Here is a 15,798-nt window from a genome sequence, read left to right as displayed (position 1 = left end):
TTCTTAACCAGTGCCAGCTACAGTTTTTCTGTCAGGCAGCTGCATTCCCCAACAATGCTGCAAAGGTGGCTTTTATTTTCTCTTATTTGGGAGGCAATGAACCTAATTGGTCTATTCTGCTGGTGGAGCGCAATGACTCTATACTGTATGATTTCAACCGGTTCAAGGAAGCCTTGTGGAAACTGTTTGCCAAACACCTCTTCGTGCAAGCCAGTGACAATGAGTTGCTGAATTTGCACCAGGGAAACAAGGATCTACTGTCCTATATCACCTCTTTCAATCGGTTGGTGGCAGAGACTGAGTGGCCCGAGGAGAACAGGACCTCCCTCTTCTAAAGTGGCCTTGATCTCAAGGATGTTCTAGCTCAAATTGTGAAACCTCCTACGAAGTGTTCCAAGTTCATTGGCCTGCTGGTACGATTGGATCACCGATTGAGTGAACGTAAGAGAGAAAAATTCTGGGGTGACACACGCTTAGTGGTGCTCAAAACTGAGAAAAAGGAGTCCACAATTCCCATTCATGAAACACCTGAGCCCATGCAAATTGGCAGTGCGAGGGGCCCACTATCTAAGGAAGAGAAAGAACATAGGAAAAAATTTAAACTGTGTTTATACTGTGGTAAGGCAGGGCATTTTGCTCGGGAAAGTCCTAACAAGCGTACTGCACCAAAGAAAGCCATTGGAGCGGTAACAGGGCCTGAATTCTCTCTTCCTGACCAGATGGAAAACTAACTGGCTCGATAACTTCTGAGACCATTTTATCGAGTGCTTCTTTCAATATGGTCTCACATCTTCTGGCTAATACCACCAGTCCAGTACCTCGACATCTAACTCTTATTGTGACGTTAGTGTTGTCCCCTCAGGTTCGTAAGGTCATTCCCATATTGCTTGACTCTGGGGCTACCGGAAACTTTTAAGACTTGGGTTTGGCTAAAACCCTAAATATTACGACTGGCAGAAAGGACGTCCCTGAACGAGTCACAGCCGTCGATGGCTCAGAATTATCCTCCAGGCTTATCGTTTATCAAACAACACCCTTGTCCATGCTTTATACAAACAACCATACAGAACAAATTCAGTTTGACCTCATAGATACCCTAGATAACTTGAGATACCCTAGTATTTGGAGTACTTTTGGGGATACCCTGGCTTCAGTTACACAATCCCAAAATTGACTGGGCAGCAAGAACAGTGACATTAGGCTCTAAACATTACTGACACTCCTGTTACCAAGACACACCATTACTAGTGACACCCTTGCATTGTGGGTCCACACATAGTACGGCTATCAAGCCTGATGACACACTGGCCATTCCTGCACTGTATAAAGACTTCCATGATGTCTTTAGTAAACAGAAGGCCACCCAGCTGTCACCACATAGGTCATACGATTGTCGTATAGACTTGATTCCAGGGGCAACATTACCATGTAGTAGGGTGTATGCTGTTTCTGAGCCTGAGAATTGATACATGCGAGACTACCTGGATGATCTATTGGCTAAGGGTTTAATTCGTCATTCAACATCACCAGTATCGTCGTCTTTGTTCTTCGTGCCCAAGAAGAATCGCGAGCTGCGCGCCTGTATAGATTATCGCACAGTGAACAAAGTGACCATAAAAAAATTGGTATCCACTTCCATTGATCCCGGTACTTTTAGATCAGGTACGTCAGTCGACCATTTATACTAAACTCGACCTCCGGGGCGCCTACCACTTGATCCGAGTGATGAAGGGCGATGAGTGGAAGATGGCGTTCCGAACTAAATTCGGACTCTTCGAGTACACAGTGACGCCCTTCGGGTTGTGTAACACTCCTGCACCGTTTCAATTTTTCATCAATGAAGTGCTGCAGGAGTTTCTGGATATCTGTGTAGTGGTATACATAGATGACATTTTGATCTATTCGTCTTCCACCAAGGAACATATAGGGCATGTAAGAGTGGTTTTACAATGGCTTTGTGAGCATCATCTCTTCACCAAGCTGGAAAATTGTGTTTTTCACGCTACAACTGTAGAATTCCTGGGATATATGATCACTCCAGATGGAATTTCCACGGATATGTCCAAGGTACAGGCCATCCTGGATTGGGAAGCACCAAGATCCATCAAGGAAGTGCAACAGTTACTGGGCTTCGCAAGTTTTTATCAGAGATTTATACCCCCCTTTTCTACAGTGGTATCTCCCATAACTCGTCTCCAACGAAAGGGGGTTAAGTTCCTCTGGGATACAGAAGCTGAGAAACCCTTCCAACATCTTAAAAACATATTCACTGAAGCACCCATTCTCCACCATCCTGACCCAGCTCAGCCATTTTTCGTGGAAGCAGACGCTTCCCAAATGGTGGTGGGTGTTGTCTTGTCCTAACGAGAGCCTGAGTCTGGGCATTTCCATCCAGTGGCTTAATTCTCAAAGAAATTGCTACCCGCAGAGCAAAATTACACAGTGGCGGAGCGGGAACTTTTGACCATCAAGCTTGCCTTCCAGGAATGGCATCACTACCTACTAGGAGCTAGACACACCGTAACTATTTACACAGTTCACCGTAATTTACAGTTTTTTCAAGCGACCAAGGCCCTGACACCTCGTCAATTATGCTGGCTTCTATTCTTTAACAAGTTTGACTTCGTAATCACCCATAGGCCCGGTACTACACAACAAAAGGCAGACACGTTGTCTAGGATGGGTTTCTCCTCTGATGGTGCGCTAGAACAGGTCAGAAGCATTATACCCCCAGAATAAATCGTGGCTGTGTGCACTTCCCAAGAGTTCCTTGAGAAAATACGGGTAGCCCAAAACAAGGTTCCCTGTTTAACTGATGTGTATGAAAAAGAGGGTTTACTATACCATGCTGATCAGTTGTACGTCCCTACCACAGAATTACGGGATACAGTGTTACACTGGGGACATGATTCTGTCCTTGCAGGTCACCCGGGTGAGAAAAAGATGTTATATCTCTGTCAAAGATGATTTTGGTGGCCCACACTTGTGCAGGACGTCAGAAGCTATGTCCAGACGTGTTCCACCTGTATTCAGGCTAAAACCACACATACTCCAGACACAGGATTGTTACTTCCCATGCCAATTCCGGAGGCCCCATCGCATACCATAAGTATGGGTTCTATTTCTTATCTCCCAGCTTCCAACGGACACACTGTCATATGGGTGGTTGTAGATTACCTAACAAAAATTGCTCATTTTGTTCCATTAAAATGCCTCCCTACGCCTTCCTAGCTCTCTGATTTGTTTGTCTAACACATTGTACGGCTTCATGGGTTGCCCACCACAATTGTTTCTGATCGCGGACCCAAATTGATATCACAGTTTTGACATAGCTTCTGTTCCTCTGTCGGTATGGACGTCCGCTTGTCCTCTGCATATCATCCACAAATGGATGGGCAGATGGAACGTGCCAACCAGTCGTTGGAGCAAATCCTGAGATGTTACATTGACACATGGTCTGCTGAGTGGGATAAGGCTTTACCTCGTGTTTAATTTGTAAATAACAACAGTGTCCACATGGCTACAGGAGTATCCCAATTTTACTGTTTGTTTGGTCTGCACCCAAGAATGCTACCTATAACTGGCTCCCAAACATCCGCAAAAGACCCATCAGTACAGAAACACCATAAAGAGTTACAGGAGATTCAAAAACAAGTACAACACCATGTAAAACTCTACCTAGCTCAAGTAAAAAAACAAGCAGACAAAAGAAGGAGACCTGCTCCCTCTTATCAGATAGGAGATCAGGTGTGGCTCTCATCAAAAAATCTCCATCTTGCAGGATCCAGAATATTAAACCCCCGATTTCTAGGCCCCTTTCCTATTGCCAAAATCATCAATCCTGTGGCAGTAGAACTGACATTGCCAGATGATATCAAGGTACACCCCGTGTTTCATGTGTCATTACTCCGTCCCTATTCCCCTGATACCCGCAATGCCCCACCACCTCCCCCGGTAAAAGTACACGGCTAATGGGAATTTGAAGTGGCCAAAATTCTTGACTCCAGGTGCGTCCGTGGTGTTATACACTATTTATTGGCTTGGAAAGGCTATGGGCCTGAGGACAATTCCTGGGAACCCGCGTCCACAGTTCATGCTCCACGTCTTACTAAAAAATTCCACCTCCTGCACCCTTCCAAGCCCCGCCCTTTGAGATGGTCAGGAATCCCTAAGGTGCCTCCTGCGTTATCTGTCAGCATCCCCAGGGATTAGGGTTACACCATATCTCTGTTCTTGGTTAAACCTTCATGTTTCTAAGTAAACATAATGAGTTGTGTTACACAATTGGTTTTATCAATGCTTGTTTTACCAATGCTTTTTGCTAATGTGAACAGGTGTAGACATGTGCTTCTAATTGGGTGTGGTGTAGACATGTGCTTCCAATTGGGTGTGGTGACTCATCCACACACATGTGGAAACTCAACTGCTTTTCGGATTGGCTATAAATAGCAGAGTGAAGCATGCCTCCCTGCTTGGCACTGTTTTGCTTTCTGATGTCAGCATCTGATTTGGCAGTCCAGACCCTGCTGTCATTCTCGTATTCAGGACTTTTAAGGCAATTCTTTTCTTCGTTCCTGTACCAGCTGACACCAGGCATTCCTCCAGCACTCCGGAAAAGACTGCAGCTAAGTGACTTGTATTCTCCAGGGAGTTTGTTCTTTGAGCGCCGCGCTTTCCCAGAACAGCTGGTGTATTTCAGACCTCGTTTTTTGGCAGAGTGCTTATCTTGAAGAGACAAATGGATTTCTGAACATTCTACATTATTATTGTAGTTACTTGCCTAAATGTGCTTTAGGAAATCTGCTTGAGCTCAAGATCGGGGGCATACCATCGCCCCTGCAGACATCCTGCTTTTCAGGTGAGTGGCCCGTCTCAACAGTGGGCATTTTCTTGCTTGACCATTCTGTGCCTCTGCCTGTCTATGGAATCCACATCTGGGTCAGACTAACAGTTGAGCTGTTTCTGAATTTCATCTAGACAGTGACACAAAGGGAGCCAGGGAGTGTCTGCATATCCTGATGTGTCTCCTCAGCTAGAATTGGGATGGAGGATCTGACACTTACACCTGAAAGGCCTCTGCCTGTCCTCACACAATGCAATCTCCAGCCCCCTGGTGTGTGTCTGGGACCAGGCCTGGGCAAGGCAGGATCTTGTAAACAACAGAGACTTTCCTTTGAAATTTGCCTACTTCAAAGGCAGAATTGAATATAAGTAGTGGACCCAAAACCCCAGACTTTTAGAATACTTCTGGATCAAGGGGAACCTCTGCCAAAGAGCATAGCTGAAGAGCTGGAGGAGGATTACTGCACCTTTGCTGTTTGTGCTTTGCTGGGTTGGCCTGCAGTTGCTGCTTCTGCCTAACAGAGGGCAAAGATTGGACTTTGCTGTGTATACTGCTTATAAAGATTCGCCAAGGGCTTGAAGTGAGCTGTTCTAAATACTCAGGGCCATCAAAGACTTTATCTGCCAGCACCTGGAATCACTTGCTGAGACTCCAACTCTGCCAAGATGTGCCACATCCAGTCCTTGCACCCTTGAAAGGAGAAGATGGTAAACTCAAGGTGAAATTCCACACACCCGAGCCGAGCGGCAGAAAAATCGACGCAGCGCCTGCACCTTGACTGAAAAATCAAACAATCACCTTTAAAATTGATGCAGCACCAGCTCAGCGGGGATTCATCCCTGCTGTGCATCTGGATTTTCCAAGCATTGTCCCTGGGCAGTGAAACCTGCAACATCACAGCACAGACGGGAGGGGGCTTGTCTGGACATCGACACATCTCTTTCCTGCAAGGAAAGAATCAATGCATTGCTTGCCCAGCAGAGAAAGAATCCATGCAAAGCCTCACTTGTGAGTGAGGAATCAAGCCATTGCTTGCTTTTTTGATGCACGCTCGCCCGTTCGGCTTTATTTTTGATGCATACCAGGTACTTTGTGCTAAAACAACACATCCATTATTTCTATGGATAAATACTCCTTTTACTGTAAATATTCATAACTTTGCTTGCATATGTTGGTTTTTTTTTTTTCATTCTGGTCTTGTTTGATTTAGATAAAAATGTACTATTTGTTTAAACTGGTGTAGAGTCCTTTTGTGGTGTTTTCACTGCATTACTGTGTATGTTGGCACAAATACTTTACACATATCCTTTGAGGTAAGTATGCCTGCTTGTGCAAAGCTACCAATGGGGGTGAGCAGGGGTTTCCTGAGCTGTCTATCTCCCTTACCCTGACTAGAGTGAGGGTCCCTGCTTGGACAGAGTGCATACTGATTGCCAACCAGAAACCCCATTTCTAACATTGGTAGCAGCAGTGGGATGGGACTTGCATTTGTACTTGACATACATTGATTGGTGTACACTATTGTTTTTTTGAAGGCCATTACACAACCACATAATGGCCCGTATTTATACTCCGTTTGCGCCGAATTAGCGTCGTTTTTTTCGACGCAAATTCGGCGCAAAACTAACGCCATATTTATACTTTGGCATTAGACGCGTCTAGCGCCAAAGTATGGGCAAATAGCGTCATTTTTTTGCGTGAACGCCTTCCTTGCGTTAATGAGATGCAAGGAAGGCGTTCCCGTCTAAAAAAATGACGGCGACGCAAATGCGTCGTATTTATACTCCCGGGCAAAAATCACGCCCGGGAGGTGGCGGGTCAAAAAACCCCGCATTTGCGCCACTATTTAACGCCTGGGTCAGGGTAGGCGTTAAGGGGCCTGTGGGCTCAAAATGAGCCCACAGGTGCCCTCCCCTGCCCCCAGGGACCCCCCCTGCAACCCCTGCCCACCCCAGGAGGACACCCAAGGATGGAGGGACCCACCCCAGGGACATTCAGGTAAGTTCAGGTAAGTATAATTTTTTACATTTTTTTTTTTTTTTGGGTGGCATAGGGGGGCCTTATTTGTGCCCCCCTACATGCCACTATGCCCAATGACCATGCCCAGGGGACATAAGTCCCCTGGGCATGGCCATTGGGCAAGGGGGCATGACTCCTGTCTTTACTAAGACAGGAGTCATTTAAATGGCGTCTGGGCGTCGAAAATAATGGCGCAAATCGGGTTGAGGCGATTCTTTTGCCTCAACCTGACTTGCCCCATTTTAAGACGCCCTAACGCCATTTTCCCCCTACGCCGGCGCTGCCTGGTCTACGTGGTTTTTTTCCACGCACACCAGGCAGCGCCGGTCTGCTAGCGCCGGCTAACGCCATTCCATAAATACGGCGCCCGCATGGCGCTTCAGAATGGCGTTAGACGGCGCTAAATTTTTTGACGCTAAACTGCGTTAGCGCAGTTTAGCGTCAAAAAGTATAAATATGGGCCAATGTTTTTTCCTCTTGGATTTTGTTGGACTCTTTTCCTTATGCAGGGTCATCCCCAATCTTTTCGCCTTCTGCCTCCTATTTTTTTCTGACCTGTTGTTGTTGGCTTTTGAACTCTGAGCACTTTACCACTGCTAACCAGTGCTAAAGTGCATATGTGTAAATTGTATTGTTCATTGGTTTATCCATGATTGGTATATTTGATTTATTAGTAAGTCCCCAGTAAAGTGCAATAGAGGTGCCCAGGGCCTGTAAATCAAATGCTACTAGTGGACCTGCAGCATTGGTTATGCAACCCACATTAGTAGCTCCGTAAACATGGCTCAGACCTACCACTGCAGTGTCTGTGTGTGCAGTTTTAAACTGTAAATTCAACTTGGCAAGGGGACCCACTTGCCAGGCCTTAACCTTGCCTTTTCTTACATGTTAGACACTCCAAAGGTAAGCTCTAGGTAGCCCCAGGAGCAGGGTGCAGTGTATGGTTAAGGTAGGACATATAGTAATGTGTTTTATATATCCTGACAGTGAAATACTGCTAAATTTGATTTTCACTGTTGCAAGCCCTGTCCCTCTCATGGGTTAACAGGGGGGCTACCTTTAAATATGATGAAAGTGTAGATTCCCTTTGAGAGCAGATAGACATGTGGAGTTTGGGGTCTCTGAGCTCACAATTTAACAATACATCTTTTAGTAAAGCTGATTTTAAGATTGTGTATTTGAAAATGGCACTTTTAGAAAGTGAGCATTTTCTTGCTTGAACCATTTCTGTGACTCTGCCTGTTTGTGGATTCCCTGGCTGGGTCAGTTTAACAGTTGGGCTGGTTGTACTTGTCACTAGACAGTGACACAAAGGGAGCTGGGGTGTACTCTGCATTTCCTGATGAGCCATCTGTGCTAGGCGGGAGGGGAGGAGTGGTCACTCACACCTGAAAGGGCCGTGCCTGCCCTCACACAATGCAGTCTGTAACCCCCTGGTGTGTGTCTAGGGCCCGGCCTGAGCAAGGCAGGATTTCACAATCAAGAGAGACATTCCTTTGAAGTAGGCCTACTTCAAACGGCAAAATGGGTTTAAGAAAAGTATCCAAAACCACAGACTTTAGAACACTTCTGGAAACCAAGAGGAACCTCTGGCTGGAGAAGAGCTGAAGAGCTGAGGAAGAAGAGCTGCCCTGACTGTGACTGTGCTTTGTGGAGCTATCCTGCAGTTGCTGCTTCTGCCTGTGCTAGAGGACAAAGACTTGTGTTGCCTTCCTCCTTGTGAAGGTCTCCAAGGGCTTGATTTAGAGCTTGCGTCCTGTTGTTTGAAGTCTCAGGGACAGCAAAGACTTCTCTCTGCCAGCACCTGGAACCTCTGGAGAGACTCCTTCCCTGCCAAGTTGTGCCCATCCAGTTCCTGGGGCACTGAGAAGAGAAGCTGGCAGCCCAGGAGTGAGAAATCCATGCACAGACCGCCGTGCGGGGAAAAGATCGACGCGACTCCGATATGCGGCTGAAAAATCGACGTGCCTCTCGCTTTGTGGCTCAAAATTGACGCTCGCCTGCAACTTGACTGGAAGATTGACGCCTGTGGCTGGAGAAAGAACGTGCAGCATCGCTGACGGAGATCGGGAAGATTGCAACCCGAGCTGGGTGGTTTTCGGACCATCGTGCGGCTGAACTTCTGACGCAAACACCGCTGGGCGTGTAAAAACAACGTAAGGCCTGCCCAGACCTGAGATCGACATATTGCTCTCCTGCGGAGAGAAGAAATGACGTACGCCGACCTGACTGAAGGAGAAACGAAGCAAGGTCTTGCTCGTGAGTGGAATCAACGCATCGCAAGCCCTTTTTGACGCACACTCGCCCGTGCTGGGTTATTTTTGATGCACCCAAGGTCCATTTTCACACTAACAGCGTTAGCATTGTGTTTAAAACTACATAAAGACTCTTTTTGGTTTTTAATTGATAACTTGACTTGTGTATTGTGGATCTTTGTTGTTTTGGTCTTGTTTTGTTTAGATAACTATTTTCTTTTTTTCTACACCCGTGTTGTGTCATTTTGTAGTGTTTTCATTAAGTTACTGTGTGTGTTGGTACAAATACTAGCACTCTGAGTTAAGCCTACTGCTCGTGCCAAGCTACCAAGGGGGTTAGCGGGGGTTAGCTGAGGGTGATTCTCTTTTACCCTGACTAGAGTGAAGGTCCTTACTTGGACAGGGGATAACCTGACTGGCAACCAAAGACCTCATTTCTAACAGATTTCTTTTGCTTTTCTTTTTTGTCTTTTTTGGGATCTCTCTGCCTTTTGAGACCCCGCACCTTTTTTGAACCTTGTTTACAAATATGTCTCAGTCTGGTGAGCCATCAGCAGTTGTTGCACAAGTGGTGTTTGAGCTGGAGAAATTGGGGAGTTACACAGTGGCCCAGCACAAGCAATTTTGTAAAGAGTTCCAATGCCCAATCAAAAACTCCAATGAGAAGGAGAAGGTGCAAAAGGCACTGAGGGCCTGTTTGGCAGCAAAGGAGGCTGAGGGGCACACAGCAAAGGAGAATATGGCTGTGGATGATGAGGTGCAGAGCATGCATGGTGATTTGGTAGATAACCTGGACCTGCCTGGAGGGAGGACCTCCAGGGCAGGCAGCAGTGTTTCTTCTAAAGGCCTGACCCCAGAGGAATTGAGGGACAGACGGGCAGAGAGGTGGCATCATTTGGAGCTTGAGAAGCCCCATGTGGAATTGGCTAGACTAACAGAACAGCAGAAACAAAGAAAATGGCACTGACCATGGAAGAGAGAAAAATATTGGTGTCTCATGAACTGAGCTGAGTTTAAAGGAGCTGGATCTGAAGGGCAGGTCCATCACAGATGGTGGTAGCAGTACCCCAGTGCAGCTGCACATTTCTAAATATTTGGTAAAGGATTACAACAGAGAGGATGACATATACCTGTGGTTTAAGGGGTATGAGTCAGCTCTTCATATGAACATGGTCCCTGAGGTACCCTGGGGTGGTGGGTCTTTGGAAGACCTTTAAGTTAGAGGGAGATACACCTTGAATGCCCTAGGGGATCCTCAGGGGCTCACCTACTCCACCATGAAGGACACCCTACTCACTAGACATGGTTTCACTCCACAGCATTACAGAGAAAAGTTCAGGCCTCACAAGAAAGGGGATTCTCAAACTTGGTTAGAATGAGTTGATTCTTTTTGTAGTGCAATGGATGGCTCGGTGAAGGGCAATAAGGTAACAGATTATGAGGGGATGTAAAACCTGATTGTGTGGGAGCACTTGTATAGTCTTTGTTTTCCAGAGGGGTGCCAGCACCTAACGGACAGCAAGCTGACTGGCCCCTGGAAGCTTGCCCAGGAAGCGGACTGGTGGGAGAGCACTAGAGTCCAAAAGAGGTATGGGGGAGACTCTGCCAAGAGTGGGCAGGGTCCCCATCAGAAAAAGTGGAGGGGGTAAGGGTAAACAGGGGACATTCTCCAAAGGGCCCCAAACTAGTTCCCAGGGTAAGGATTCCCAGCCCCCAGGTAAGAAGAAGCCATGGATCTCTACAGGGAAGACTGCACAGGGGGGTCCCAATAAGTACTATGCAGGAGGTTCAAATGAGGGGAGATCCCAAGTGTGCCAGGCGGGCACTGGCACCCACTGGTGCAGAGTCACAGGGTTTGTCCAGTGTAGCACTTGGGGAGGAGCTGGTACCAGGAGAAGGGTGGGAGCCAGCTGAGATTACCCTTGTCTCACTAGGGGACATTGAGATGGTCCAGAGGACCTTTGTGCCTGAGAACACTAAGAAGAACAGGCAGTGTGCTCCATCAATAGACAGAGGGTAAGGCTCTGAGAGACACTAGAGCCAGTGTGACTGCTGTCAGGTGTCACCTGGTGTCTAAAGAGCAGGTGGTCCCTAATATACTTCACCAAGTAGTTGCTGTAGACAACTCAGAGTGTCAAAAACAAATAGGAGGGCTTGAATAGTGGGAGATTTTATGAAAGAAATAGTCCTGTGCATATTACTCCCATATAAATCAAGAAAACATTAATGCACAGTTCCAAAAGGGATCTACGAAATATTGACCTAACCCTAGTCCAGAGGAGATCAAGATGCGGTTCCTATGGGTAACCTAAATCAGAACAAAGTGACCTCATTCACAATTGGTGACATGCTTCATCATCGGGCTTTGCTCCTCATCTGACCTGCACTGCAATGTCTGACGGGCCCCTCGTGGGGGATCTTTACCAAAGATCTTTTGAAGAAAAATGCCGAATGTGAATGCAGTAATGTGGGACTGGTGTAATGAACATAAACTGTTAATATTGACGAGAAGGACCATATAGTGAAATGTCTAATAAAGATGTGGGCCACTGTCAAGATTAAAAACAATTTAGCTAAGCGGAAGAAATATTAATGTCAGTCTTACCCTACTCCGGCCCGGTGGAGAGGCTGCACATTGGCGGCAACCTACCTGTTGGGATTTCGGCGGACTGGCTTTTCCGTACACTGAAATCATAATAAGCCCCTAAACTTTTCATGAATTGGTCCACAAAACGTCCCACTTTCTGTTACTAAAAGTACATAGGTTTAACTGTGTATTCTATTTGTACTACATGAATGTGCATTGCATAGTCCAGTTTCAGATGTTTTGAGGACCATTCACAAAGACTTTTATGAGTATCTGAAGTAGCACTACAGAATTGTTGCAAATACTCATGAATAAATGTCTTGTAAATTTGCACCCAATGTGTAGATTTTCTGGAGTAAGCGTTCTTCAAAATAACCAACAACAAACAGAATTTTCACAGTAAAATAAAAAAAATCCATTTTAAATTTCTCTGTTGATTGTGAATTCACACATGTTGATTTCTGTGCATGCTTCTTTGTTTTGAATGTATATGCTTGGATTGTGAGTTCAGTCCTTCACGTGTAATTCATGTAGGAAAGTGCCCTTTTCTGCATGGTCACCCTCCCACTTTTTCCCCCACTACTGATGTGTATGACGCTGTTAGTGCACTGGAAGTCTGCTAATCAGGCTCCAGTGCCTGTGCTCTCTCCCTAACTCGATTTGTGGGCAAGGTGATTCCCTGATTGGCAAGACTTTACCCCCTTATGACCCTCTAGTAAATGGTACCCAGGGATAGGTGGTAAATGGGTCCCCATGGCTGCAGCATGAGTTTGTGCAGCCCTAGGTGACCAACACAAATTGATGGTGGCAGATCTGCCATTGCAGACTGCCAGAGCAGTATTAACTACTCGAATTCCAAGTCCCATGTGCTACCTTACATATATGCCAGACACCCCTATGGTAGGCCTTTGCAACCCAGGAGTCTGGGTGCATTTTATTTTAGATGCAGGTATGAAAGCACAAGCTTATATGTCTCTACAGCATCCTTTCCATTAGGGTACACTATAAGTGCAGGCCAGCCCATAGTATAACATAGTACTTAAGTCCAAGCAGACCGGGAGTGCTAGCTCCATTATGGTATCGCCTAGATGTGTTGAGTTTGGTGTCAAACAATTTGCTTTATCTCCCCGGACATGAATCCAGAGTTACGGCTAGCATGAACCAAAGTGGCATGCTAAAGTTTGCTTACCTATCTGCCACCATTTTGTGTGCTCTGGCCAGTCATCCCCCTCACTTCTTCGGGCATTTGCTGCCACCTGCACATGTTTCGGACCTCCTGTCAGGCATCCTGGGCGCTCCCAGGAATCAGACACAAAGGCTGAGGCATGAAAGAGGTCACAACTCCCATCCCCAGCCAGGCTGGTGAATAGAGTCATCAGGGCGGTGAGGTTCAAAGGTTTCATTGCCCCTGATAGCTACCTGTGCTGTCCCCCGGAGCAAGAACAACCCTCTCCCTGCCCCTAGGCACATTTGTACATCATCAGGCGGGAAATTAGGTATGCAGGACTTTGCACACCCCCAGCAGGCTGACCACACCTCTACGGTGAGCAGCCCAGTTTGTGCAAATTTTGGTTTCTGCAATCTTAGGAGTAGCACAATAGAGGGTTCTGGGTAGCAAAAGGTGATCTGTCTCACCTGATGTGGTCACCTCAGGGGCAGATTAGCTGCAGGAGGTGGCTGCCTATTGGCTACTAGTCTCCACACCCATAACTCCCTTAAATTCAGGATTTAAGGGACACCCCTGACACCAGAACCTGAATTCTGACCGACCAACTTCAAAGAAGGACAAGGAGAAGCTCTGCATCACCAACAACTGGACTCTGTCCACTGCCCTGAGGCAAAAGAGGGATAGTCTGTCCCTGAGGCAACAGATTGGGAACTGTGTGATAAACTCTCGTCCTTGGCTAAAACCCATCACTCCCAGCCAGAGGGAAACTTGTGAAAGCCAGAAGCACCCTCAGACACCTTTGGACTGGTGGCACCAGAACCCTGCAAACTTCAGACAAAAACACTCACAGGATCTGAAGTTTTGCTGGCCATCAGGCCCGCAGTGGGATCCTCAAAAGCCAGGTGTTGAGTGTTTTCTTGGAGTTGTAGTCCCACCTGCCTCCAAGTTTCAGGCCGCTACACAACTCCCTCAGATCACTGCCAAGGTCTGTTTGTTGCCAATCCAGTAACTAACTCTCACACTCAACACTGCAGGTACAGGGCACAGCATGCAACCTGTATCTGATATCTGCAACCCAGCCGCAGCTGAAATTTGTGCATCCCTTTGTCAGCACAATCATTTAAGGGGTAAAACCAGCACCAGAGCAAGTCCTGTTCATCACCATAACAGCCAGCACATCTCTGCACCTAGACCCAACGGACCAGGAAGAAGTGAACTGACTGCTGTGGCCTAGTCCCAGGACCGGCAACCTTAACCCTGCAAGGGTTCCCCACTGCTCAACACGAGTCCCATTCAGCACCACGGACAGTCATGACAACTCTGCACCCGGACACCATGGGCCATGTAAAACTGCACTGACTGTCATGATCTGGTCCTAGGGACAGCACAACCTTAACCCCTACAGGCTTCCACGCAACTTGCTTTCTAAGTACATTTTTGCAACCAGTAATATTTCTCACATAGACTTCAATGCAACATTTAAATGCCAGTTCTGCTGTGATTTAATATTGCTTCTAAAATCTATAACGCTGATTATACTTGCTCAATTATGTTTGTTTTGGTATCTAAAATAGGATAAAAAGAAGCTCTATTTTTATAAATTGGTATAGGTTTTCTTTCGAGCTGCGTCAATTATTTATCATCCAGGTTGATACTTTGAAATGCTTAACATGTTAGCCTGACTGCTCTTTGCCACACCACAGGACTGAGCTAAGTATTTACTAGTGTCAATCCAAGGCCCATCTTTAAGGTACTGTGAGAGTATTATATGGTTAGGACTAACCCACACACCACATAATACTCCACTTTCCTACAGTACATCATTGCTGCTCATCACAAATACCTTAGAAATTATTTTGAAGACCTATTATCTATGTACTTACACATTGTCATAGTCGTATATGTATGACAATGTGTAAGTGTATATTTCTAGGTTTTTTTATCAGTGCATAAACATCTGTGCCAAAAAAGAGCTTTAGTAGTTTTACTAGACTATTGCTTTTTTTAAAGAAATCATTTATTACGGGCATTAATAAAGGGGCTGTTGTCCACTAGGCTTCATCTATGTCCCTTTAAAATTGTAATTCACATTTTGCTTCCACCCAGCACAGCTTACTGCATGGGGCAAGAGTCAGCTCACTTTATCAACTGGCTTCTTTTACTTTGAGTGGCAGCACAAAGATTATGCATATTTTCGAATAGTTCCTTTCGCTACAGTGAGAAAGCTGATTCAAATGTGTTTTTAATTATATTTTTCATACCATCTTTAACTAAAAGTGTAAAACATTGTGCTATTAGTTGAAAAGGATGTGGATCCTTCAAACATAATACATTTATAACTGTATTTCTACTGGGAAGCAAGTACCTCTAAGGGTAGTGAAGCATAGCAGCTCTTTGATAAACAGCAACTACCCCCAATAAATAATGCCCATTCAGTGTTTTTCCTTTTAAAAGAAAAGCACTTTCATAAGGCACATTCTTCTAACTACTGTGCATGAAATGACAGTTACAAATATGTACAAAGGGTATATGGAACTACCGTTGGTGACACCCTCATATCAAGTTACCCCACTAGTGGCTTCTGACCCCTATAACTACAATATCCACCTTCTGTATCAAATTCAACATCACAACATAAGGGAGTGCCATTATCAATAAGGCAGAACTGTTCACTTTATCCGAGTGTCACCACATCAGTGAAAGAAGCCACTTTCATTCTAAATTGTACCACCATTATAATCAATGGGAAAAGTACCAATACTCAAAAGCATTAATTATAGTAGACAACAGTGTCAAAATCAACAGTTTTAATAAGCCACTGAAATTCAAAACATGATTCATTTAGTCTTTCTTTCACTTTTATCAGATTACAGTCCATCACAAGGAGTGGAGTTACTGTTCTCTCAAACACACTTGATGTTGATTG

The sequence above is a fragment of the Pleurodeles waltl genome, chromosome 5 (assembly GCF_031143425.1).
Source record: "Pleurodeles waltl isolate 20211129_DDA chromosome 5, aPleWal1.hap1.20221129, whole genome shotgun sequence".
NCBI lineage: Eukaryota > Metazoa > Chordata > Amphibia > Caudata > Salamandridae > Pleurodeles > Pleurodeles waltl.
The sequence above is the reverse complement of the archived record's forward strand: the minus strand, read 5'-3'. Positions refer to the sequence as shown.